The following is a 25,580-nucleotide window of genomic DNA, read 5'->3' on the forward strand; positions in this document are numbered from 1 at the left end:
AATCTAGATAAAGGCCTTATCCATTTGCACAGTGCCGGTCGCCCAGAAGTTAAGTGTAGGTTATTGTAGCTAATAGGTGTACTTTAACTCGTAGTGGATATTGTGTTTGCACGTCGAGGTAACTCTTGTGTATGTAAATAAACCATCTTTTCAACTAGCTAACTGGTTGTGTAGTCATTTGATCGATATAAGGGAAGGCGTGTGGTTCACCAACATTATCATTAATATTAGCAACAGTATTGGCGACGCTGTTGAGATCGAAAACGGGCAACAAGGGAATTCCAGGCGATGGGAAGGGGAGGTCAGTGCCTTGAAAACTGAAAGTTCAGAATAACCCCTTTGAGAAACGACTGAAATTAGGCAGGAGTCTGACAGCGTCAGCATTCTGCCATTCACAGTTCAAGATATCACTCAAATCCCGGGATGTGGAGAAAGAGCTGAGGGTCTAGAAGTGGTTAAGGATACTGGGAAACGAGTTCAGGAGCTGGGAAGATCATTCAAGAGATGGGGAAGGGTTCGGGTGGGGGAGGAGGGGGGGGGGTGGGTAAGAGGTTCAGCAGATGGACAAGGTGTTAGAGACAGAGCAATGTTTCAACGGCTGATGTAAAAGATCCATGACACTACATTGCATAAGAGCTGGAGTTATCGCTGATTACTTGGTCAATACGTATTCTGCCATCAACATCACAAAAACAAATTATCTGGTTATTATCACATAGATGTTTGTGGGAGCTTGCTGTGCACTAATTGGCAGTCATGTTTCCTACATTGCGACAGTGACTACACTTCAAAAAACACTTTATTGCCTGAAGAGTGCTTTTAGATGCTGAGTTTGTGAAAGTTGATATGTCAATGCAACTCTTTCTTTGTTAGGGAAACATTCTGCTTCCTCTGAACTGGAAATTCTGAACCCATTGGTGGAGAACGTATACCAGCCACAGTGACATCTTACGTACAAGATTCTTACTGCAGGCTGAGTGTTTCAACGAATAGGAACACACCATACTGGCCAATCAGGTACTTTGGGGTGAGTTAAAAAAGTGAATTCATTGTGAGTTATAAATCTATCCAGAAAGGTCGGCATGGTGGTGCAGTGGTTAGCACTGGAACCTCACGGCACCGAGGACCCGGGATCGATCCCGACTCTGGGTCACTGTCCATGTGGAGTTTACACATTCTCCCCGTGTCTGCCTGGGTCGCACCCCCACAACCCAAAGATATGCAGGATAGGTGAGTTGGCCGCACTAAATTGTCCCTTAATTGGAAAAAAATAATTGCGTATGCTAAATTTAATTTTTAAAAATCTAAACAGATGATTGATTACACAACAGACAAACAGCAACACAATATTCAGGTTGAACAAACTTTGAAATCAATAAGTAATAACTATTTACAGCAAGAGAAGAGGAGTTGCACCCGGAGCCCTGGGATCAATATTAATCATAGAATCTCTAGAGTGCAGGTGGAGGCTATTTGACCCATCGGGTCTGCCCGGCCCTTGGAAAGAGCACCCGACTCAGTCGAGCCAGTCGATTTCAGCGGGAGCGGTGCGCAAGTGATTTCTGGGAGGTAGGTTTATCCTTTAAAAACACTTACCTTCACAGGAACAGGCCAGTCGATTTCAGCGGGAGTGGTGCGCAAGTGATTTCTGGGAGGTAGGTTTATCCTTTAAAAACACTTACCTTCACAGGAACAGGCCAGTCGATTTCAGTGGGAGCGGTGCGCAAGTGATTTCTGGGAGGTAAGTTTATCCTTTAAAAACATTTACCTTCACAGGAACAGGCCAGTCGATTTCAGCGGGAGCGGTGCGCAAGTGATTTCTGGGAGGTAAGTTTATCATTTAAAAACACTTACCTTCACAGGAACAGGCCAGTCGATTTCAGCGGGAGCGGTGCGCAAGTGATTTCTGGGAGGTAGGTTTATCCTTTAAAAACACTTACCTTCACAGGAACAGGCCAGTCGATTTCAGCGGGAGCGGTGCGCAAGTGATTTTTGGGAGGTAGGTTTATCCTTTAAAAACACTTACCTTCACAGGAACAGGCCAGTCGATTTCAGCGGGAGCGGTGCGCAAGTGATTTCTGGGAGGTAAGTTTATCCTTTAAAAACACTTACCATCACAGGAACAGGCCAGTCGATTTCAGCAGGAGCGGTGCGCAAGTGATTTCTGGGAGGTAAGTTTATCCTTTAAAAACACTTACCTTCACAGGAACAGGCCAGTCGATTTCAGCGGGAGCGGTGCGCAAGTGATTTCTGGGAGGTACGTTTATCCTTTAAAAACACTTACCTTCACAGGAACAGGCCAGTCGATTTCAGCGAGAGCGGTGCGCAAGTGATTTCTGGGAGGTAAGTTTATCCTTTAAAAACACTTACCTTCACAGGAACAGGCCTGTCGATTTCAGCGGGAGCGGTGTGCAAGTGATTTCTGGGAGGTAAGTTTATCCTTTAAAAACACTTACCTTCACAGGAACAGGCCAGTCGATTTCAGCGAGAGCGGTGCGCAAGTGATTTCTGGGAGGTAAGTTTATCCTTTAAAAACACTTACCTTCACAGGAACAGGCCAGTCGATTTCAGCGGGAGCGGTGCGCAAGTGATTTCTGGGAGCTAAGTTTATCCTTTTAAAAAAACACTTCTTTTCTGTTTTATTTTTTTAGACCTGCGGACTTCTGGGAACCCCCCCCCCCCCCAACCAATAAATTCTGGTGGAGAGGAAACCCGAGACACTACACGTGTAGTGTCTCCCACCCGCCCTCCTCCTCTAACCTAATAATAAGACCCATTGGTGTGAGGTAAGTGCCATATTATATTATAGTTATATTATATTATTAGCATTGTGCAGGTCAAGGTTCGGAGGTGGAGGAGCAGTCTCTGTCAGGGAGAGAACCTGAGAACATCTAAGACACTCAGAAGGTAAGTAAGTGACTTTTACTCATTTTCACTTTTATACCTTTTTCAAAGTGTGTGTGTCGGGGGGAACCTGAAGTGATATCACAGAAAAGCTGTGGCCTGAGTGGCTGGTTGGGAATCTACACTAAATTAAAAAAATTAAGCATTGGTAACTAATTAAACATAATTACTTAATTATAATTTAGAAGTGTATCTAAGCCAGAGATCGGAGAGTACTATATTTAGCTTTCGCATTTCTATTAGAAATCTAGTGCTAGGAAACAGATAGTTAACAGTAACTTTGAAATTAAAAAAAATATATATACAAAAAAAAAAAATTTTTTTTTTTAATTTAAATTTTAATTAATTGACGCAATGTCAGTTAGAGGGGTGCAGTGCTCTTACTGTGAGATGTGGCAGGTCCGGGAGGCTTCCAGAGTCCCGGGAGGCTTCATCTGCAGAAAGTGCACCCAACTGGAGCTCCTCACAGACCGCAAGGTTCGGTTGGAGCAGCAATTGGATGCACTTAGGAGCATGCAGGTGGTGGAAAGCGTCATAGATCGCAGTTATGTAAATGTGGTCACACCCAAGGTGCAGGCAGAGAAATGGGTGACCACCAGAAAGGGCAGGCAGTCAGTGCAGGAATCCCCTGTGGTTGTCCCCCTCTCGAACTGGTATACCCCTTTGGATACTGTCGGGGGGGGATAGCCTATCAGGGGAAAACAGCAGCAGCCAGAGCAGTGGCACCACGGCTGGCTCTGATGTTCAGAAGGGAGGGTCAAAGCGCAGAAGAGCAATAGTAATAGGGGACTCTATAGTCAGGGGCACAGATAGGCGCTTCTGTGGACGTGGAAGAGACTCCAGGATGGTATGTTGCCTCCCTGGTGCCAGGGTCCAGGATGTCTCCGAACGGGTAGAGGGCATCCTGAAGGGGGAGGGCAAACAGGCAGAGGTCGTTGTACATATTGATACTAACGACATAGGCAGGAAGGGGCATGAGGTCCTGCAGCAGGAGTTCAGGGAGCTAGGCAGAAAGTTAAAAGACAGGACCTCTAGGGTTGTAATCTCGGGATTATTCCCTGTGCCACGTGCCAGTGAGGCAAGAAATAGGAAGATAGAGCAGCTAAACACGTGGCTAAACAGCTGGTGTAGGAGGGAGGGTTTCCATTATCTGGACCACTGGGAGCTCTTCCGGGGCAGGTGTGACCTGTATAAGAAGGACGGGTTGCATCTAAACCGGAGAGGCATAAATATCCTGGCCGCGAGGTTTGCTAGTGTCACACAGGAGGGTTTAAACTAGTATGGCAGGGGGGTGGGCACGGGAGCAATAGGTCAGAAGGTGAGAGCATTGAGGGAGAACTAGGGAATAGGGACAGTGGGGCTCTGAGGCAGAGCAGACAGGGAGAAGTTGCTGAACACAGCGGGTCTGGTGGCCTGAAATGCATATGTTTTAATGCAAGAAGTATTACGGGTAAGACAGATGAACTTAGGGCTTGGATTAGTACTTGGAACTATGATGTTGTTGCCATTACAGAGACCTGGTTGAGGGAAGGGCAGGATTGGCAGCTAAACGTTCCAAGATTTAGATGTTTCAGGCGGGATAGAGGGGGATGTAAAAGGGGAGGCGGAGTTGCGCTACTGGTTCGGGAGAATATCACAGCTGTACTGCGGGAGGACACTTCAGAGGGCAGTGAGGCTATATGGGTAGAGATCAGGAATAAGAAGGGTGCAGTCACAATGTTGGGGGTTTACTACAGGCCTCCCAACAGCCAGCGGGAGATAGAGGAGCAGATAGGTAGACAGATTTTGGAAAAGAGTAAAAACAACAGGGTTGTGGTGATGGGAGACTTCAACTTCCCCAATATTGACTGTGACTCACTTAGTGCCAGGGGCTTAGACGGGGCGGAGTTTGTAAGGAGCATCCAGGAGGGCTTCTTAAAACAATATGTAGACAGTCCAACTAGGGAAGGGGCGGTACTGGACCTGGTATTGGGGAATGAGCCCGGCCAGGTGGTAGATGTTTCAGTAGGGGAGCATTTCGGTAACAGTGGCCACAATTCAGTAAGTTTTAAAGTACTGGTGGACAAGGATAAGAGTGGTCCTAGGATGAATGTGCTAAATTGGGGGAAGGCTAATTATAACACTATTAGGCGGGAACTGAAGAACCTAGATTGGGGGCGGATGTTTGAGGGCAAATCAACATCTGACATGTGGGAGTCTTTCAAGTGTCAGTTGAAAGGAATTCAGGACCGGCATGTTCCTGTGAGGAAGAAGGATAAATAGGGCAATTTTCGGGAACCTTGGATAACGAGAGATATTGTAGGCCTCGTCAAAAAGAAAAAGGAGGCATTTGTCAGGGCTAAAAGGCTGGGAACAGACGAAGCCTGCGTGGAATATAAGGAAAGTAGGAAGGAAGTTAAGCAAGGAGTCAGGAGGGCTAGAAGGGGTCACGAAAAGTCATTGGCAAATAGGGTTAAGGAAAATCCCAAGGCTTTTTACACGTACATAAGAAGCAAGAGGGTAGCCAGGGAAAGGGTTGACCCACTGAAGGATAGGCAAGGGAATCTATGTGTGGAGCCAGAGGAAATGGGTGAGGTACTAAATGAATACTTTGCATCAGTATTCATCAAAGAGAAGAAATTGATAGATGTTGAGTCTGGAGAAGGATGTGTAGATAGCCTGAGTCACATTGAGATCCAAAAAGACGAGGTGTTGGGTGTCTTAAAAAATATTAAGGTAGATAAGTCCCCAGGGCCTGATGGGATCTACCCCAGAATACTGAAGGAGGCTGGAGAGGAAATTGCTGAGGCCTTGACAGAAATCTTTGGATCCTCACTGTCTTCAGGGGATGTCCCGGAGGACTGGAGAATAGCCAATGTTGTTCCTCTGTTTAAGAAGGGTAGCAAGGATAATCCAGGGAACTACAGGCCGGTGAGCCTTACTTCAGTGGTAGGGAAATTACTGGAGAGAATTCTTCGAGACAGGATCTACTCCCATTTGGAAGCAAATGGACGTATTAGTGAGAGGCAGCATGGTTTTGTGAAGGGGAGGTCGTGTCTCACTAACTTGATAGAGTTTTTCGAGGAGGTCACTAAGATGATTGATGCAGGTAGGGCAGTGGATGTTGTCTATATGGACTTCAGTAAGGCCTTTGACAAGGTCCCTCATGGTAGACTAGTACAAAAGGTGAAGTCACACGGGATCAGGGGTGAGCTGGTAAGGTGGATTCAGAACTGGCTAGGTCATAGAAGGCAGAGAGTAGCAATGGAAGGATGCTTTTCTAATTGGAGGGCTGTGACCAGTGGTGTTCCACAGGGATCAGTGCTGGGACCTTTGCTCTTTGTAGTATATATAAATGATTTGGAGATAAATGTAACTGGTCTGATTAGTAAGTTTGTAGACGACACAAAGGTTGGTGGAATTGCGGATAGCGATGAGGACTGTCAGAGGATACAGCAGGATTTAGATTGTTTGTAGACTTGGGCGGAGAGATGGCAGATGGAGTTTAATCCGGACAAATGTGAGGTCATGCATTTTGGAAGGTCTAATGCAGGTAGGGAATATACAGTGAATGGTAGAACCCTCAAGAGTATTGAAAGTCAAAGAGATCTAGGAGTACAGGTCCACAGGTCATTGAAAGGTGCAACACAGGTGGAGAAGGCATACGGCATGCTTGCCTTCATTGGCCGGGGCATTGAGTATAAGAATTGGCAAGTCATGTTGCAGCTGTATAGAACCTTAGTTAGGCCACACTTGGAGTATAGTGTTCAATTCTGGTCGCCACACTACCAGAAGGATGTGGAGGCTTTAGAGAGGGTGTAGAAGAGATTTACCAGAATGTTGCCTAGTATGGAGGGCATTAGCTATGAGGACTGGTTGAATAAACTCGGTTTGTTCTCACTGGAAGGAAGGAGGTTGAGGGGAGACCTGATAGAGGTCTACAAAATTATGAGGGGCATAGACAGAGTGGATAGTCAGAGGCTTTTCCCCAGGGTAGAGGGGTCAATTACTAGGGGGCATAGGTTTAAGGTGAGAGGGGCAAGGTTTAGAGTAGATGTACGAGGCAAGTTTTTTACGCAGAAGGTAGTGGGTGCCTGGAACTCGCTACCGGAGGAGGTAGTGGAAGCAGGGACGATAGTGACATTTAAGGGGCATCTTGACAAATACATGAATAGGATGGGAATAGAGGGATACGGACCCAGGAAGTGTAGAAGATTGTAGTTTAGTCGGGCAGCATGGTCGGCACGGGCTTGGAGGGCCGAAGGGCCTGTTCCTGTGCTGTACATTTTTTTGTTCTTTGTTCTTTGACTTACGCTTTAGCTCACACCTCCACCCTATCCCTATAACTCAGAAACCCTACCTAACATTTTGGACAGTAAGGGGCAATTTTGCAAGGCCAATCCACCTAAACTGCTCATCTTTGGACTATGGGAGGAAACCGGAGCACCGGGAGGAAACAAACGCAGACACGGGAAGAAAGTGCAAACTTCACATGAGCAATGACCCGGGGTCGGGATCAAGTCAGTCAGTATCCGACTTGGAAATATATGGCCATTGAATAACATTGAATAGCTGGGGCCAAATCCTGAAACTGTTCAAGAAGGCAGCTCACCACAACCTTCTTAAGGGTAACTAGGGATGGGCAATAAATGCTGCCGTCATCAGCGACTCTAACACCCTGTAAATAATAAATAAAAACATAGACTACGATTGAAACCTAATTTCATCTTTTTTTAAAAAATGATGATATACTTGCTTATTTCACAACAGTCCTAATTTCGCATAAATTCTGCGTTCGAACTGCTTCTGGTCTTTAGTTTGAAACTCACGTTTCGCGCATAAAGGTGGTTGCGATGGCCGGGAATCGAACCCCGTTCAACTGCTTGGGCATCAGCTATGCTCACCGCGATAGCACCAACGCATATAGGGCCAATGGCGAAGGCCGGCTGCAGTTATTCATGAAGGTCCCGCCTCCTCAGCCTTGCCCATCCTCCGAGGTTTGGTGATTCTCAGGTTAAATCGCCACCAGTCAGATCTCCCACTCACAGGGGAAAGCAGCCTGTGGGCATCTGGGACTAAGGCGACTTTAACTTTATCTTTCATTTTCTGCATTGCATTTTCTTGGAAATGTTTTGTAAGAATTCTTACTTTGTTTATGTTATTTCACTCCAATTTAAGATGCTCATGAATGAAAGTCTCCTTGTCGCACGACTTCCGTTCAGCCAGGAGATGGCACCAGTCCGCAATAAATGTGTGGAAGCAATTTATTTCTGATGTTCTGGGTGTCATTACATCGGGACTCTAACTCTGGCCTGAGACCTCACCTTGTCCTTGTGACCTGATGCTGCCGTTTTCACACTGTTTAAGCTACTTTATTATTGGACATCATTATCTAACTGTTTTAGTTGCTAATTTCATCAGGCACCAGGAGTGTCCACATTGAACTTTGCTTATCTCATTGTCTCTGACTGAGAACTCATTTATTAATTTCCGGCTTTTATTGAAACAAGGTTTCCACTGAAAACAAATGGGAGCTGGATTTTACGTTAGTAAAGACATGGATGTCAGAATATTTTTTGAATTTTATTTGAGGAGTGCCCCACCTTTTATGACCTGACCTGCGATATCTAATTAAATAATTCGCCACTCTGATGGCCAGGAACTGAACCTGAGTCAAATACTCGGACAGTCAGCACTATACCACCATCGCTCACCGGGCTATATCACCCCCTCTGTATTAATAGAACGAATATAGAAGCAATGAAGCGGGACAATGTATTAAATCGGACATTGAATAATCTTGCTGCCAATATGTCTGCAATGGGCGTCTAAGATTTTCTGATAGATCGTGATGAGCAGGGTCACTCAGTCAGAAAGTAGGTCTATGGGGCATTATGTGTGTATGATATAATGTTTCCAATAATTTTTATCTTTAAACACCACGTTGACAGCCACAGGAAGCTCCAAAACAATTTACAGTAAATAACGTACTTTTCAACTGTAGTCACTGCAAATTACTGATCTTTTGGAAAGCCTGTTGGACAAGTTCAGAAATTCCCTCTTGGGAAAGGGGAACACGCCCTGCACATCTGGCTCTGTGCTGCAACGGGTAGCGTGTCCCGTGAAGTATTCACATTTGGAGGTTCAAATTGTGGAACTGACGTTCAGTTGTTATGGGGGACTTTAACTTTCCAAATATTGACTGGAAACGCTATAGTTCGAGTACTTTAGATGGGTCCGTTTTTGTCCAATGTGTGCAGGAGGGTTTCCTGACACAGTATGTAGATAGACCAACGAGAGGCGAGGCCATATTGGATTTGGTACTGGGTAATGAACCAGGACAAGTGTTAGATTTGGAGGTAGGTGAGCACTTTGGTGATAGTGACCACAATTCGATTACGTTTACTTTAGTGATGGAAAGGGATAGGTATATACCACAGGGCAAGAGTTATATCTGGGGGAAAGGCAATTATGATGCGATGAGGCAAGACTTAGGATGCATCGGATGGAGAGGAAAACTGCAGGGGATGGGCACAATGGAAATGTGGAGCTTGTTCAAGGAACAGCTGCTGCGTGTCCTTGATAAGTATGTAGCTGTCAGGCAGGGAGGAAGTGGTCGAGCGAGGGAAACGTGGTTTACTAAAGAAATCAAAACACTTGTCAAGAGGAAGAAGGAGGCTTATGTAAAGATATGACATGAAGGTTCAGTTCGGGTGCTCGAGAGTTACAAGTTAGCTAGGAAGGACCTAAAGAGAGAGCTAAGAAGAGCCAGGAGGGGACATGAGAAGTCTTTGGCAGGTAGTATCAAGGATAACCCTAAAGCTTTCTATAGATATGTCAGGAATAAAAGAATGACTAGGGCAAGAGTAGGGCCAGTCAAGGACAGTAGTGGGAAGTTGTGCGTGGAGTCCGAGGAGATAGGAGAGGTGATAAATGAATATTTTTTGTCAGTATTCACACAGGAAAAAGACAATGTTGTCGAGGAGACTACTGAGATTCAGGCTACTAGGCCAGAAGGGCTTGAGGTTCATAAGGAGGAGGTGTTAGCAATTCTAGAAAGTGTGAAAATAGATAAGTCCCCTAGGCTGGATGGAATTCATCCTAGGATTCTCTGGGAAGCTAGGGGGGAGATTGCTGAGCCTTTGGCTTTGATCTTTAAGTCATCTTTGTCTACAGAAATAGTGCCAGAAGACTGGGGGATAGCAAATGTTGTCCCCTTGTTCAAGAAGGGGAGTAGAGACAACCCCGGTAACTATAGACCAGTGAGCTTACTTCTGTTGTGGGCAAAGTCTTGGAAAGGTTTTTAAGAGATAGGATGTATAATCATCTGGAAAGGAATAATTTGATTAGAGATAGTCAACAAGGTTTTGTGAAGGGTAGGTCGTGCCTCACAAACCTTATTGAGTTATTTGAGAAGGTGACTAAACAGGTGGATGAGGGTAAAGCAGTTAATGTGGTGTATATGGATTTCAGTAAAGCGTTTGATAAGGTTCCCCACGGTAGGCTCCTGCAGAAAATACGGAGGCATGGGATTCAGGGTGAGTTAGCACTTTCGATCAGAAATTGGCTGGCTGGAAGAAGACAAAGGGAAATGTTCAGATTGGAGTCCAGTTACTCGTGGTGTACCACAAGGATCTGTTTTGGGGCCACTGCTGTTTGTCATTTTTATAAATGACCTGGAGGAGGGCGTAGAAGGATGGGTGAGTAAATTTGCAGATGACACTAAAGTAGGTGGAGTTGTGGACAGTGTGGAAGGATGTTACAAGTTACAGAGGGACATAGATAAGCTGCAGCGCTGGGCTGAGAGGTGACAAATGGAGTTTAATGCAGAAAAGTGTGAGGTGATTCATTTTGGAAGGAATAACAGGAAAATAGAGTACTGGGCTAATGGTAAGATTCTTGGCAGTGTGGATGAGCAGAGAGATCTCGGTGTCCATGTACATAGATCCCTGAAAGTTGCCACCCAGGTTGAGAGGGTTGTTAAGAAGGCGTACGGTGTGTTAGCATTTATTGGTAGAGGGATTGAGTTTCTGAGCCATGAGGTCATGTTGCAGCTGTACAAAACTCTGGTGCGGCCGCATTTGGAGTATTGCGTGTAATTCTGGTCGCCGCATTATAGGAAGGATGTGGAAGCATTGGAAAGGGTGCAGACGAGATTTACCAGATTGTTGCCTGGTATGGAGGGAAGATATTATGAGGAAAGGCTGAGGGGCTTGAGGCTGTTTTCGTTAGAGAGAAGGTGAAGAGGTGACTTAATTGAGGCATACAAGATGATCAGAGGATTGGATAGGGTGGACAGTGGGAGCCTTTTTCCTCGGATGGTGATGTCTAGCACGGGGGGACATAGCTTTAAATTGAGGGGAGATAGATAGAGGACAGATGTCAGAGGTAGGTTCTTTACTCAGAGAGTAGTAAGGGCGTGGAATGCCCTGACGGCAACAGTAGTGGACTCGCCAACACTAGGGGCAGTCAAATGGTCATTGGATAGACATATGGATGATAAGGGAATAGTGTATATGGGCTTTAGAGTGGTTTCACAGGTCGGAGCAACATCGAGGCCGAAGGGCCTATACTGCGCTGTAATGTTCTATGTTCTAGGTAAAGTTTGAAGAAATCAGTAACAGGCTGATCATTTTATTCCAGAGCCCCCGAACTTCCTTCTATAAAGGTGGCAGCAGGACTTTCCTTTTTGCACAAGAAGTAATCATAGATTTCCCACAGTGCAGAAGGAGGCCATTGTGCTCAACAAGTCTGCACCGGCACTCTGAAAGAGGCTCTATGCCCCCACCCTATCCCCATAACTCAGTCACCCCACCTCACATATTGGACACTTTGGGGCAATGCAGCATGGCTATTCCACCAAACCCGCATATCCTTGGACTGTGGGAGGAAACCGGAGCACCCGGAGGAAACCCACTAAACACAGGGAGAACATGCAGACTCCACACAGTCACCCAAGATCGCAATTGAAACCGGGTCCCTGGCGCTGTGAGGCAGCAGTGCTAACCCAGAAAAATATTCAGGGCAAAAATACAATATTTGAAAGATTCTGACCAGAGTGAGTCTGCTCACTCCTCAGGCTGGTTGCAAACTAGACATATACATCAGCGGGCAACTGTCCAGTCAACTTTCCAGACAGTTTCTGACAGAGAGCTCCAAACAAGGATGATGTGAATCTACACCACAATGCTAACACCAACACGTTTATCACAGCTGTACTGAACAGCTCATGTTGCAGCTTTCGTTCAGACAGTGGAGGATTATCACAGGTACTGTCAGACAGCATGTCCCTTCAGACAGGTTTCTGACTGGACACATGGAAGGAGCGGCGGTGTGAACATTAGTGGTTCAGGAGGACATTTCTCATTTACCAGACTGGAGCTGGGTTCCATTCCCAGACATTCCCCTTTCTCTTTCTGAATCCATCTCTGTCCTCTTGCGCATTTACAGTTTTCATTGCTCCACCAATGGCGACCACGTTTTCAGCTGCCTGAGCCGCACTGAGTTAAAGGTGAGCTACCTCGTCTTTACGTTCATCTGCATTGGAACCCTGTAGCAGACCAAGGACAGAAAGGTCAGAGTGGGAACAAAGTGGACATTTGAAATGACAAGTGGCAGGAAGTTCAGAATCAGCCTTGCAGATTGAACTAAGATTTCTCAACGCCGTCCCCCAGTCGGCGATTTGGTGTGCTGAAGTAGATGAGAGCAAATTGTGACAGCAAATACAGTCGATTAAACTGAAAAATGACTTGTGTATCGCTGTTTCACCTGGAATGAGCGTTTGGGACCTTGGCTATTGAGAAGGAAGGAGGTAAAAATACATATGTTGCATCTCACAGAATAGCAGCATATTTGTCACAACCGGAATCACCTTTACTGAACAGAGAAAAGTTCTCCTTGAGACAGCTCTGATCCGAAATATTTATTCAGCTCCATAAACAAAGCACTGACTGCACAAATGATCGGGGCCCACTTTGCCTTTCATTGACGGTTATCACCCAAGTTGGCTGTTTACGGGACGAAAGTAAAACTTCATCGCGTATGAAAATTAGCATTTTAAATAAACTGCATTAAACATATGAAACAAGACTTAATAAACGATAATTAATCAATATCAATAAAGTGTCCTGCAATGCTTGGAAGGAATAGCCCATCCGATCAGGTCAGGGAATGTTGGGAATGGACCGGTGTGAGACATTCCCAGACCATATTCAACATGTTTCTCCTCAGCATAAGAACTCACCGCGGAAAGACTGAAACAGACACTCATTTGATCACATCATGATCGACATCACTCACACTTTAACCATGAGGCTACTGATGAAGTCATGATGATTTCGAATTTCTCCGAAAATGGCAACTGAACACACTGACTGGCAGAATTACATTGCCCACGTGATTGGCGAGGTTCAACTTGGCGAGTGGTGGAATCCGATAACGCTGCTTCTGATCTTCACCAGAACAGAGAGATAAATGTTACATTGTTCATTCACATTTCTGATTTATAACTGCATGGGAAATAGATGGCCGAGAGACGTTGGGAGCCAATGAAAAGTTGCTTTCAGTAGGGTGTAAGCAACCGTTGGCTCATTGGTCTGTGGGTCTGATTCTCGCTCAGGGAGTTTTATGCCAAAACGCGACAGGCACCGGGTTCAAATCCCTGATATTTTTAAATATCTGTGCAATCGAGATTGACTGAAATTGGGAGTAGGTTTCAGTTCCAGAGATATTATTGCAGAGAACATATCAAGAAGAAACGAACACAATTTAAAGATTGTTTCGATGTGGAGATTCCGGCGTTGGACTGGGGTGAGCTCAGTAAGAAGTCTTACAACACCAGGTTAAAGTCCAACAGGTTTGTTTCAAATCACTAGCTTTCGGAGCACTGCTCCTTCCTCAGATTATTCCTTAGGTGGTTGTTTGACCGTGTCGTGTGACTCTGAATTTATCAAATAAAACAACCTTAGATTCACAGACAGCAACTTGCTAGGATTCATAGAATGGTGCAACACAGCCACACACAACAAAATGGACTGCAGATAGCGAATGAATCCAATATTCGCCTGTGACACCAGAAAGATTTATTCACCACCCCAAACGCCTATATCCCTTCCACACACACACACGCACACGCAATGCCACTGAAAGCGTTGTCATGGTTCTGATATGCCGACGTTTTAACTGAAACTGCAAAACAACACAATGCTTTTATCCACTCAACAGCAATATCAGAGGTTGATCATTACAGATTTAGTTCTACCTTCACACAGACTGAATCCTACTTTCCACACAACACCACTGACTGAAACATGATTAATTCCAAGAGCTGAATTATGTTCACGTGAGAACACCACCCACCAGGTACGCGGTACATACTCGTGCGACTCGGCCAACGTTGTCTACCTCATACGCTGCAGGAAAGGATGTCCCGAAGCATGGTACATTGGCGAGACCATGCAGACGCTGCGACAACGAATGAACGGACATCGCGCAACAATCACCAGGCAGGAATGTTCCCTTCCAGTCGGGGAACACTTCAGCAGTCAAGGGCATTCAGCCTCTGATCTCCGGGTAAGCGTTCTCCAAGGCGGCCTTCAGGACCCGCGACAACGCAGAATCGCCGAGCAGAAACTTATAGCCAAGTTCCGCACACATGAGTGCGGCCTCAACCGGGACCTGGGATTCATGTCACATTACATTCATCCCCCACCATCTGGCCTGGGAAATCCTACCAACTGTCCTGGCTTGATACAATTCACACCTCTTTAACCTGGGGTTACCCCATCTCTGGATCTGTAAAGATTTAATCACCTGCTAATGCTCGCATTCCAAGCATTGTTTGGCATCTTTGAATTTGTCTATATATGTGTTTCTGGAACAGACCTCTTCATTCACCTGAGGAAGGAGCAGCGCTCCGAAAGCTAGTGACATCGAAACAAACCTGTTGGACTTTAACCTGGTGTTGTAAGACTTCGTACTGTGCTCACCCCAGTCCAACGCCGGCATCTCCACATCATGAATTATGTTGTCAACACTCACACAGAAAGCCACACAGAATAAAACGGCGAGAAGTTGGACAATGTGGGCCGTTTTCCACAGATTGGAAAAGGCAGATGCAGCAGATACAATTTGTCCTCACCTCCAACGTGTCAGTTCAGCTTTGAGCAGATTGGGAAATAGAGTACTTGAGGACCAGTTTCATGACAGAATCGTTCGGTGTGACCATTACACACTGCCTACTCTCCAATAAATCATATTTCCACAAATGGGAACACATTTACAAAACAGGAAAGAATTTGACGTAAAGTCGCCGTAGTCCCAGATGACCAGAGGCTGCTTTCCCCTTTGATGGGTAGAGCTGAATGTTGGTGATTCACGAGAGAGTCACCACTCCTTAGACGAGAGGCAAGGTTGAGACGGTGGGGCCTTCATGAATAACCTCAGCCGGTCCGGGTGAACATCTGTCAACCACAGTGATAATGTGCAAACGGCAGAGTCGCGGTTACACAGCAGAGAGCGCAGTTGCACAGCAGAGAGCATAGTTACACAGCAAGGCTCACAGTTACACAGTGGAGAGCGTAGCTCCGAGCGCCGGAATGTGGCGACTAGGGGCTTTTCACAGTAACTTAATTGAAGCCTACCTGTGACGATAAGCTATAGGTTAAACGTTTAGACATTAGTTCACATAAATCATGAAGAATTACAGTCGTGGTGATGTTATGTGTTATTGTCCAGCCAAGGCGAGCTTCACAACACGTGAGTTCTCGGGTGGAGAGAAAAAATGAGGAAGTAAATATTTATCGGACCACCGCCGAGCAGGGATGCCGGGCAGGGTAGGTCGATTCAGAGCCGAGTGGCGCAGCGGAAACGTACTGGGCCCATAACCCAGAGGTCGATGGATCGAAAGCATCCTCTGCTATTCATTTTCTCACTTGCACCAAAAGTAAACCTGTCCTGTCGCTATTACCCATCACATCGGCATTTTCTTTTCAGCAAATTAGTGTCAAAGTCTTATTTCCAGTCTGACCCGGACATTTGTCCAAGGAATGAAGCAGGCAGCATTGCAACATTGTGATGCTCAAAGTAACAAAATAGGGAAATTCTTCAATTGACTCACTGACGGAAACAGCCAACATCTGCTGTGCTGTGGGTTTTATTGGTGCCAATATCACACCTCCACTCACTGGAAGGTGTTATGTTTTATTATCACAGTTATGTCATTTAGTAAAGTTTGAACCAGGAGTGTTTCAGTGTTTCCAACTCCTTGAACTTCGAGAAGAGGAAAGGTTTGCATTACAACATCCATAATACCCCAAAGAGGGATAATAAGGATACATAAGAATATCCAGCAATAAACCACAATAGAAACGGAGACTCCATCTTCCCCTCTCGGACGGATCTGAACAATCGAACCAGACTATTCAGAAGAAGAGAAGAGTTTTACCCAGAGCCCTGCTTCCAGTTTCCTCTCTGCCTTCAGCTCGCTCCCTCTGTTCTTCTCTCAATATCACCCATTGTGTCACCCTCCATCTTCCCCTTCCTTTTCCTACCGCGAGAAATTCCCTTCCTCGAATCTTTCCATTTCTCTGGGATCTGTCTTGTCTCTAGACGCCGGGTTCGGAGTCTCTCGGGCCGACCCAGGGCACTTTAAGCGGCTCCGTTCATAGGAAAAGTGACTTCAGTTTCCACAATAACATCCGCTCGCTCCGAAACCCCAGAACTGAAATTCAGACTCACCGTTAAGGTGAAGACTGCGGACTGCAGTTCCCTCTCCTGCTATTTATGTACAGTTAGCAGAAATAAAGTGCTGCTGTTTGTAAAAAATTCTGACTGAACTCACTGCCATTCTGCTTGAACAGGACGAGATTGAATCTCCTGATATTTTGTTCGGATATAAAACTGTGGAAAAATATAAACTGAGCGGGCAAGCCTGAACAATCGGGAAAATATCATTTGCATCCGGCTTTTGAACATCGTAATTTCGAGAATGTGCCCGCACAATGAATTAGGTCCAGATATAAAATCTTAGAATCCGCTGGAACATCACCGTGAGCCTGACGTGATTTGAACACTCAACCTTCTGGTCTGGAGTCAGACGCGCCACAGGCCCCAACCGCTGGTCACTGAACATTTCTCCGCATAGATGTTTTTATTTACACTTTGGTCATATTTTGTATATGAGAAATGAAATAGGAATAATAAAGGAAACAGCATATTTGCTCCCTCCCTTCTTTACTTTCTGTGGATATAAGACCATAAGAATTAGGCCACTCCGCCCATTGAGTCTGCTCCACCATTCAGTCATGGCTGATAATTTTCTCATTCCCATTCTCCTGCCTTCTCCCCATAACCCCTGATCCCCTTATTCATCAAGAACCTATCTGTCTCTGTCTTAAAGACACTCAGTGATTTAGCCTCCACAGCCTTCTGCGGCAGAGTTCCACAAATTCACCACACTCTGGCTGAAGAGATTCCTCTGCACCTCAGTTTTAAAGGATTGTCCCTTCTCTGAGGCTGTGGCCTTGGGTTCTAGTTTGTCATACTAGTGGAAACATGCTCCCACGTCCACTCTATCTAGGTCTCTCAATATCCTGTAAGTTTCAATAAAACCCCCCCTCATACTTCTAAACTCCAATGGGTACAGATCCAGAGTCCTCAACTGCCCTTCAAATAACAAGCTCTTCTTTCCAGCCATCATTCTTGTGAGCTTCCTCTGGACCCTTTCCAAGGCCAGAGCATCCTTCCTTAGATACAGGGCCAAAAACTGCTCACAATACTCCAAATTAGATCTGACCAGAGCCTTATATAGCCTCAGAAGTACATCCCAGCTCTTGCATTCCAGCCCTCTCGACATAAATGCAACCATTGCATTTGCCTTCCTAACTGCCGACTGAACTTACATGTTAACGTGAAGAGAATTTTGTACGAGGACTCCAAAGTCTGATTTCTTCAGACTTTTCCCATTTAGAAAATTGTGTATGCCTCCATTCTTCCAACCAGAGTGCACAAACTCACATTTTTCCACATTGTATTCCATCTGCCACTTCTTTGCCCATTCTCCTAGCCTGTCAAAGCCCTTCTGTAGCCCTCCTGCTTCCTCAATACCTTTGAGGAAATATACGTCTGCATATTTTTGGATCATTTGCAAACTTAGCACCTGTGCCCTCAGTTCCTTCTTCCAGATCGTTAATGCATATTGTGAAAAGTTGTGGCCCCAACACCGACCCCTGAGGCACACCACTAGTCACCATCTGCCACCCTGAAAAAGCCCCCTTTATTTCCGCTCTCTGCCTTCTGCTGGTTAGCCAATCTTCTATCCATGCCAGTAACTTACCCTTAACACCATGGGCTCTTAACCTATTTTACATCCTCCGAAATGGTACCTTGTCAAAGGCGTTCTGGAAATCTAAATAGATCACGCCCACTGGTTCCGCTTTGTCTATCTTCCTTGTTACATCCTCAAACAATTCTAACAGATTTGACATATATGATCTCCCCTTGACGACGTCATGCTGATTCAGTACTATTTTATTATGCACTTCCAGGTACTCCGCAATCTCATCTTTAATAATGGTCTCTAAAATCTTGCCAATGACCGAAGCCAGGCTAGCCGGCCTACAGTTTCATGTCTTTTGCCTCCCTCACTTCCTAATCAGAGATGTTGCATTAGCCATTTTCCGGTCCTCTGGGACCCTTCGCGCCTCCAGTGATTCCTGAAAGATCACCACCAATGCCTCCACAATCTCCTCAGCTATCTCTTTTAGAACCCCAGGGTGTCGTCCATCCGGTCCCGGGGATTCATCCACCTTCAGACCTTGCAGTTTCCCAGAACCTTCTCCTTAGTGGTGGCCACTACACTCACCTCTGCCCCTGCTTTTCCTGAGGTTCTGGTATCCCAGTGGTGTCTTCCACCGTGAAGACTTATGCAAAGTAACTGTTCAGTTCCTCTGCCATTTCTTTGTTTCCCATTACTACTTCTCCATCCTCATTTTCCAGTGGTACATTGTCTGTTCCGGACTCTCTCTTACCTTTTATCTATTGAAGAAAAACTCTTCCTCTTTTCTTTTATATTACTACCTAGCTTACACTAATATTTCATCTGCTCCCCCTTATTGCTTTTCCAATTGTTCTCTGCTCGACTTTAAAGACGTCCCAATCCTCACCAACTTGCCTTTTCTTTTGCTTTTATGCTATCCCTGACTTCCCTTGTCAGCCATGGATGCCTCAATAACGACTGCATTTCTACTCTATTCTGTTCCGTCCTGTGTAGTTTCTTGTTCGTTGATGCCATAGTCTGGACTGCCATCCTTCAGTGTATCACCATTGCCAGTCGTCTCCCATGCTGAGTACTGGTTTGACAGTGACACATTCCCTGCCTCTTCCTGCTGTTCCGGATGGCTCCACATCTACTATCAATTAAAAAAATTAATTTAGTGTCCCAAATTCATGCTTCCAATTCAGGGAATTTAGCGTGGCCAATCAATTTACTCTGCACATCTTTGCGGTTTGGGGGCGAAACCTATGCAAACACGGCAGAATTGGCAAACTCCCCACATCTACAATCGTGAACTCTCCCTTTTCCTTTGGCTCTCCACCTCCTGGAACATACGATCCAGGAGGCCGACATCCTCCTGGATGCATCCACAGTGACCCCAGCTGCCCCTCAAACTTAGAAATCCTAAACTCGAGCTCAAGTAGTTGGGGCCACTTCCGACACATGTGTCCCCCAAAACACATGAAGTGGCCGAGAGATTCCCACATGGGTCAGGATCTGCACGGAGCAGTTGCCCATCCATTATCTAAAAAGAAAGCTCTATTCCCTCTGTTAAAATCAAAATACTTCCTTGTTTAATCTATTAATTTTATTTAATGCCCCTCGACCTTGTCTGTACTAATACTCCTATTACACTTACACTTACTGTTCTATTCACCCTGATTGAAATGTATAATTTTCCAGCCCGAGTTTAAATCAATGTTCTAATTTGGAGAGAAAAACAGAGAAATATGCGCAAACCAGCCAGTTTCTTCCTTTCCTGTGATATCATGCTTTGAGTATTTATCTTAATTTTGGCTCGTTTGCTGCAGTGCCTCCCCCACTATTCTTTATCCCCCCCCACCCCCACCCCACCCTACCCCCACCCCACCCTACCCCACCCCTAACGCTCTCACTCTCGTTCTCTCTCTGTGCTGCTCTCGGGCTCAGTGTCATCAGGAAACTGGATATAGGCTAGAAGTTATTAAAATTTAGCAGAGCTCTGGGAATGGGAACAGAACTACCGGCTGACCCGACAGAGCACCGACACTGTATAAGTCCCTTCACTCTGAAAAGCAACTGCTGACCACAACTTTATCCTTTCTGCCCCTTATCCAATTTTGTATCCATGCTCTCACTGTCCCTTTAATCCAATCTGCTTAAATTTTAGTAACAAGTCTAATATGGGGGGCGTGGGGAGGGGGGGGGGGGTTCTTTATCAAACCCCTTTTGAAGTCTACAGACCATCAACCTCACTCCCGGCTCAAGGTTCTCTGAAACTCCATCATAGAACTTCATTAAGTATTTCAGTTATGATTTTCGGTAACCAATCTGTACTGCTTGTCATTCATCAATCCACGTTCTACCAAGTGACATTGAATTTTCTCCCAGATTATTGTCTCTGAACATTTCCCCACTACCACTATTAGACTAACTGCTCTGTAGTTACTGGGTTTATCCCACTCCATTTTAAACACGGATGTCACATTAACAACCTGCAGTTCTCTGGCTTCACTCCCATATCCAAGGCGGATTGAAACATTGTGGCTGGAAGCTCCGCTATTTCCTCCCTTCCTTCCCTCAGTAACCCAGGATGTGTCCCATCCGGATAGGGTGACATTTCTACTGTGAGTGCTGCCAACCTTGTCATTGCCTCCTTTTTATCTATTTTCATCCTAGCCAATTCCTCCACCAGCTCCGCCTTCAGTGTGTCATTAGCAGCATCTGTATTCTGCTTTCTGTGTTCTGCTTTGTTCTCTAAAGTATTGTGAGTGAGACATATATCGTCATCCTGCTGCGGAGGTCCCACAGAGCACAGGCCGTGCAGGCAACGACTCTCAGCTGTCCCAATATTTCACTGAAATGAGCTGTCTATTTAATTAAAGTTCTGTCCATTTAATGAAAGTTCCGCTCTTTGTCTCTTGTACTTTTTTTCCTGTTGTCCCTCGGTCTAAATTATACAGCAGCTCTTTCCCCCTCTGCACCTAATCCCCACTAACAATAAATCCACATTTTAAACTCTTCGCTCTTCAATTCACTCTCTCTGACCAAAGCAGGCCAGCAGCACGGTTCAATTCCAGCACCAGCCTCCCCAAACAGGCGCCGGAATGTGGCGACTAGGGGCTTTTCACAGTAACTTCATCTGAAGCCGACTTGTGACAATACGCGATTTTCATTTTTCATTTCATTATTATTTGTAATTTAATTGTTGCATTTCATGTACTTGAAAGTAAAGTTTGTTTTAGAATTCTTAATTAATTTTCACGAATTCTTGTTTATTTGAATTCAATGTCTTAAACTGTAAGTTTCAACAAAAAAATGCCTGATTACTTACTTGTTTCATGATGTGTCTGTTTCACTCAGTTCAATGAACCCTGTTGTAAACAGAAGGCTTCATCCAGAGAATGTGTCTACTTGATGAACTGGAGCTCTCAGATTTTACTCATTGATCTTCACAAGAGTTGGTGGAGTTTTGACCTTGCCGTGTAGTCTGGTGTTGATTTACTCGGATTCTTCACCTGATTCCTCTGTTGTCCAATGACGATCTCTCAGCAAAGATCTCAATAATAACCTGAATTTTCCTCACAGCATCTGTCTCTCAATGGTTTTTAAACTATTTTGTTAAAGGCTTTAGTTTTGTAAATATCGCTCTCGCTCTCCTCATGGCCAAGCGGGACGTCCCGTTTAACTGCTGTATTTTCAAGCAGCAGACAGCTTTATTTGAAAAGTAATTGTGAGAGGTTTGGGTTTGAATCCAGTCAGCAATCTGATTGTGATGCGTTGCCGCTCCAACTGTCACGTGACCTGCCAGGAGGTGACCTCATAATTGCCCCAGTCATGGAGCTGTGGATTGGATGATTTCTTCAACACCTTCACAGTGGCTGAGTTGGTCGTTCTCGCCTTTGAAACACAAGGTGTGTCTTCAAATCCTCCTGCAGAACTTGTGTGTAATAAGGAAGGCTAACACTCTAGTACAGTGTTGAGGGAGGGCTGCACTATTGGAGACGTTAAACCGAGGCCACGCCCACCCTCCCATTCTGTTTAAGTGATCCCAAGATGCTGCGCTGAAGACACACGAGCAGTGGGGTTATCACCACGAGTACTGACTGATGTTTATCCGAGATTTGCGGCTTGAATAGAATATTTTAATTATCCCAGCACTTATTGGGAGCTGTGTTTTGTGTGGAATTCTAGTTCAGGCCTATTGTGAATAGTGCGAGAATAATGGTCTCAACAAAAGGATGACACCTACTTTCAACTCCCTCCAGGTTTAGTTTATCTTTATGAAGAAGGGATGGAGGAATTTACTTTAACGGGTAACATGTACCTTGAAATTGAGGGAAAGGATTTCACCCTCCGCTAGGAATCTGGTCACCTCCGAAACCCAAACATTCAGCTTGTGTGGGCAGAGTAGACAACTTCCTTCCCCACAAAAGACTGGATAATATCCCAAACTCGTATCCCTCTATTGTCTCATTGTTCTACCAGCTGTTCTCTTCCCCAAAACTCTGAGAATGTCAGCCCAAACCTTCAGACCTTCTATATTCTCTTCAACCAACATTTTGTCCCCTGGTTCCTGGTAAGAGGGGCTCGGCATTCCGAGTTCCTCTGCAGTCACACGGTTGCTGCTAATGGACAAAATGAGCCCTAAAACCTGAAAGAAAGCCTCCCTCTCAGCCCTGTGAGCAAGTCTCCATTAGATGGTGCAGTCAAAATCTGCAGAATAGATAACAATGGAGAGAAGTGTGAGCAATTTCAATGTCACAATTTTTTGGAAATAGAGGAATAAAAAAGAAACATCGAAAATACTGAACAGTTCGTCTGGAAGCAGGACTCAAGAAAAAGGGGATCAATCCAATGGGTTTCTAGTCGAAAGCTTTAACGATTGTTGATACGCAATCAATACGCTCGAGTCCACATGGAGTCATATCGATTCAGCTTTAATCAGATAGAACAGTACCCAGCAGCGAAGTTACAGAAGTGAAGGCTGCTGGCGATGGAACAGGTTCTTATACTCCACCTCTCAGGGCGTGGCTATGTACATTGCCCAATGGTAGACCCCGCGGTCTAGCCAATGGTTATTCCTCTCTTGGTCCTGCAATACCTGGTATTACCACATTCACCCCCTGTTTAAAAAAAGCCAGCGGGTGATGGCCAGAATTGCTGTCGCCTTTTACTGGTAGGACCAGGTATTGCAGGTACCATGTTATCGAGGGTTGCGGAGAAAGTTCTTCTTCATGGTGCTGCAATCAGACGATCGGGCAGCCTGGTCGTCCTACTGGAGCGTCTAAGTTTCGGCGGCGATCCTGGTGAGGACCCCGGCAGTACTGACTCCAGGAACGAGGTGTCTTCCTCCCAGGCAGTTTCGTCACCCCTAGTCAGCGCTGTGAGGTCGAGGGATGGGCAGAAGGAAGGGGTGCCTGAAGGGGGCCTTGGTGCCTGCTCGGCTCCGGGTCTGGGCTCTGGCGGCAGTACTGACCCTCCGGTCAGGTACGGGAGGGGGTGGCAGTGGCTCGGGCGCGCGTGGTGCTCTGGCGGGCGCCAGGTCCCGGAGAGAGACCGTTTCTTGCCGTCCGTCGGGGAATGCTATGTAGGCATACTGGGGGTTGGCATGCAGTCGGTGGACCCTTTCGACCAGCGGGTCCGAATTGTGTGCCCTCGCATGATTCCGCAGCAGAACAGCTCCGGTTGTTGCTAGCCAGGTTGGGAGTGAGGTCCCCGAGGAGGACTTCCTGGGGAAAACAAGGAGACGTTCATGACGTGTCTGGTTTGTGGTAGTGCATAGCAGTGACCGAATGGAGTGCATGGCCACCGGGAGGACTTCTTGCCAGCGGGAGACTGGGAGGTTCCTGGTCCGCAGGGCCAGCAGGACGGTCTTCCAGACCATTCCGTTCTTCCTTTCTACCTGCCAGTTTCCCCGGGGGTTGTAGCTGGTCATCCTGCTCGAGGCGATGCCTTTGCTACCAGGTATTGCAGGACCAAGAGAGGAATAACCATTGGCTAGACCGCGGGGTCTACCATTGGGCAATGTACATAGCCACGCCCTGAGAAGTGGAGTATAAGAACCTGTGCCGTCCCCAGCAGCCTTCACTTCTGTAACTTCGCTGCTGGGTACTGTTCTATCTGATTAAAGCTGAATCGATATGACTCCATGTGGATTCGAGCGTATTGATTGCGTATCAATTTTATCAGATAAGTTCTTTGAAGGATGGATCTCCGCATCAAGCCGACGTGCCTTCAGCTCAGCCCACACGCAGAAAACTCCACCGAGATTTTTAAACATTGGCTGGAATATTTCCAGAGCTATCTCGAGATGGCTGCCGAGACCCCCACGGAAACGCAGAAAATGCACCTCCTACGCTCACGGGTCGGCCCGGCGATCTACCCCCTGATCGAAGGGACGCCGAACTATGCGAAAGCCATGGAACTGCTGGAAGGACAGTACATTCGTCCACTCAACCAAGTCTACGCCCGTCACCTGCTGGCAACGAGACGGCAGAGCCCAGAGGAGACACTAGAAGATTTCTACAGGGCGCTGATAGTGCTGGGCCAAAACTGCGGCTGTCCAGCGGTGACGGCGGGCGAGCACTCCGAACTTTTAATTCAAGGCGCCTTTGTGGCAGGTATGAAATCCCCCGATATTCGCTAAAGGCTGCTCGAGATGGAGACGCTGGCCCTCGCTGAGGCCCGGGCCCTGGCAGGGGCCATGGACGTGGTGTACCGAAATGCCCTGGCATATGCCCCCGCGTGCACCGCGCCTTCCTGGCCTGCGTGGCACCCCGCCGCGGCAGCCCCCCGACTTACCCGCCGCCTAACCCCCAGACTTACCCGCAAACTCCGCATGCCTGCGTGGCAAGGCGCCCCGCTACAGCCGCCGGCCAACGCTGCTTCTTCTGCGGCCAGGCGAATCACCCGCGCGCGCTGCCCGGCCCGCACTGCCACCTGCAAAGGGTGCGGCAAGAAAGGCCACAATGCCGTGGTCTGCCTCGCCCGCGCGGTAAACGCAGTGTCCAGCGACTACCCTCAGCCATTCCCCCAGCCACCCGCCGCGCAACCACAGCCGTTCCTCATCGCCCCGACCGTTCCAGGCCTATCACCGCACTCACCATTCCCAGCGTCGCAGGCCCAACGCGCACCGCAATTTTTGCCCCGCCAGGCAGCGTCGCTGCCGCAGCCTGCCTTCCCCACGGCGACCGCGCTGGAAGAGTACATGCAGCAATTTGGTCCCTCGCCGACCCAATCGTCGGGTCTCCATCCCCGAACTCCATGGGCGACCCCTGGCCGACGCCATCTTGGACGGGGCCCCAAGCCCCCAGCGCGGCTGGCTTCACACTGCCGGGCCAAAACCTCTCATTGCACCTGGCCTCCGTCACACTGGAGCAGCACGCGCTGATCGGTTACTTCTCCCCACCCAAAACGCTGCAGTTCCAGGTCCCGACCGGCC

General features: G+C 46.7%; 1 long non-coding RNA gene across 1 annotated transcript in view; it reads right to left on the reverse strand.

Annotated features, from left to right (window-relative positions):
- Positions 1-21,854, reverse strand: part of LOC140390162 (uncharacterized) — a 50,047-nt gene extending 28,193 nt beyond the window's left edge. Inside the window, exons 1-2 of the long non-coding RNA XR_011934573.1 lie at positions 21,471-21,854; positions 12,255-12,433 (exon numbers count right to left, since the gene is read on the reverse strand). This is a non-coding gene — a long non-coding RNA (uncharacterized lncRNA). The remainder of the gene's footprint in view (positions 1-12,254; positions 12,434-21,470) is intronic.
- Between the last annotated feature and the right edge of the window lie 3,726 nt (positions 21,855-25,580).

This window comes from Scyliorhinus torazame, chromosome 14 (genome assembly GCF_047496885.1).
Source record: "Scyliorhinus torazame isolate Kashiwa2021f chromosome 14, sScyTor2.1, whole genome shotgun sequence".
Classification (NCBI taxonomy): domain Eukaryota; kingdom Metazoa; phylum Chordata; class Chondrichthyes; order Carcharhiniformes; family Scyliorhinidae; genus Scyliorhinus; species Scyliorhinus torazame.